This window comes from Fukomys damarensis, unplaced genomic scaffold, assembly GCF_012274545.1.
Source record: "Fukomys damarensis isolate Sample0158 unplaced genomic scaffold, DMR_v1.0_HiC HiC_scaffold_37, whole genome shotgun sequence".
In the NCBI taxonomy this organism is placed as follows: Eukaryota; Metazoa; Chordata; class Mammalia; order Rodentia; family Bathyergidae; genus Fukomys; species Fukomys damarensis.
The window spans coordinates 8,019,406-8,020,767 of record NW_022900949.1 but is presented as its reverse complement, the minus strand read 5'-3'; the positions used below and the strand labels follow the sequence as shown (position 1 = coordinate 8,020,767).

Here is a 1,362-nt window from a genome sequence, read left to right as displayed (position 1 = left end):
CCGCCCCCGGACGGCATCTCCTCCTCGGGTGGCCTCTCGCGGTGCCAGCCTCTGCACCCCGGGGCTCCGATGCCACCCGCCTTGGCCGGGGTGGTAAGGACAGAAAAAGCTCATGAGCTCACCAGGCAGGCCGGGTGTCTGCCTGGGCCCAATTATACCAGCTCCCAGGGCCATCGCGGGTGGCGGCTGGGGGCCCCCAGGGGCCGGGGGAGGCTGGCACACACAGAAGTGCACTGTCACAGTGAAGGCGCCCCCGGGCCCGGGGGACGGGGCAGGACGAGGCCTTCCGGAGAGAAGAGGCAGCTTCGGGGGACACCCCAGCGGGGCATCGAGGAGGACGCGGACCCAAGCCGCTGGGCTCCGGGATTTGGGGGCGGGGAGCGGCCACCCCCAGCCCCAGCTGCTTGCCTGCCTTCGCCAAAGTATCAGCTGGCGCAGGAGGACAGAGGGGAGGACAGGGACAGAAGGCGGCAAGGCTGGCGGGGGAGGGGGCACAAAGGAAGGGACCCGCGAGGGGAGGGGCGCCACCTAAGGCTGCTGAGGCCCGCGGCCAGCGATGAAGCCCCCGAGCTCCGGCGGCCGCCACGGCACCGCGGGGGACAGGGCACCCCGAACAGGGAAGGGTCCCGCCCCCCACACCCGAGGGGCAGCAGCGGTGGGGACATTAAAGGGCAGGACTCTAAGACGCCAAAGTGCGGGTGGAGGCGGCAAGGGCCCCAGAGCAGGTGGGCCCCTCGTCCTTGGGACCCTGGGGGACCCTGCGGCTTTGTCTAGGTGCCCCGAGTCCACAGGGCTCAGCCCGGACGCCGCCGTCTCCGACGCCCCTTAACAGCTGCGCTGCCCTCGCTGAGGTTTGTCTTGGGCGGGGGGGATGAGGTGCTTAGAATGGGGACCCCCCCTAGACTGAGTAGGGTGACGGGAATCCCAGGGGAGCCAGGGAGAGGGAGGACGAGAGGCACCCCCAGGAGGGGTGCGGAAGAGGGGGCTCGTCCGGGGAGCCACTGAATTTGAGAAAAGGCTGTCGAAAGCGGGGCGTTCTCCAATGCTGCAGATTCCGGGGGCTGCTGGAGGAGGGTCTGCGAGGGGGAACGGGTGCAAAGGGAGGTCTGGATGGGGGGCGTGTCTTTAAAAAGACTGCCTTAGGGTGGTAGTAGTGGGGTGCCCCGATTTGAGAATTTCGGAAAGGAAGAAGGCGGGTGGGGTTTCCTCACATTTGGGGGAGGTCGGCTGTGAGAAAGGGGAAGTGGTGGCGGGGGCACCCTAAATTTTGGAGGTTCCCGCAAAGAGCGGGGAACTTGGCCAAAGCCGCGCACCTAGAGTGCGGGCACAGCGAGCCGAAGGGGTGGTCCCCTCCCCGAGCGC

At 68.2% G+C, this 1,362-nt stretch overlaps 1 long non-coding RNA gene across 1 annotated transcript in view; it reads left to right on the top strand.

Moving 5' to 3' along the window:
- The first annotated feature begins 263 nt into the window (after positions 1-263).
- The window catches only part of LOC117284466, a 12,552-nt gene continuing 11,453 nt past the window's right edge, over positions 264-1,362 (top strand). The window contains exon 1 of the long non-coding RNA XR_004515571.1: positions 264-851. This is a non-coding gene — a long non-coding RNA (uncharacterized LOC117284466). The remainder of the gene's footprint in view (positions 852-1,362) is intronic.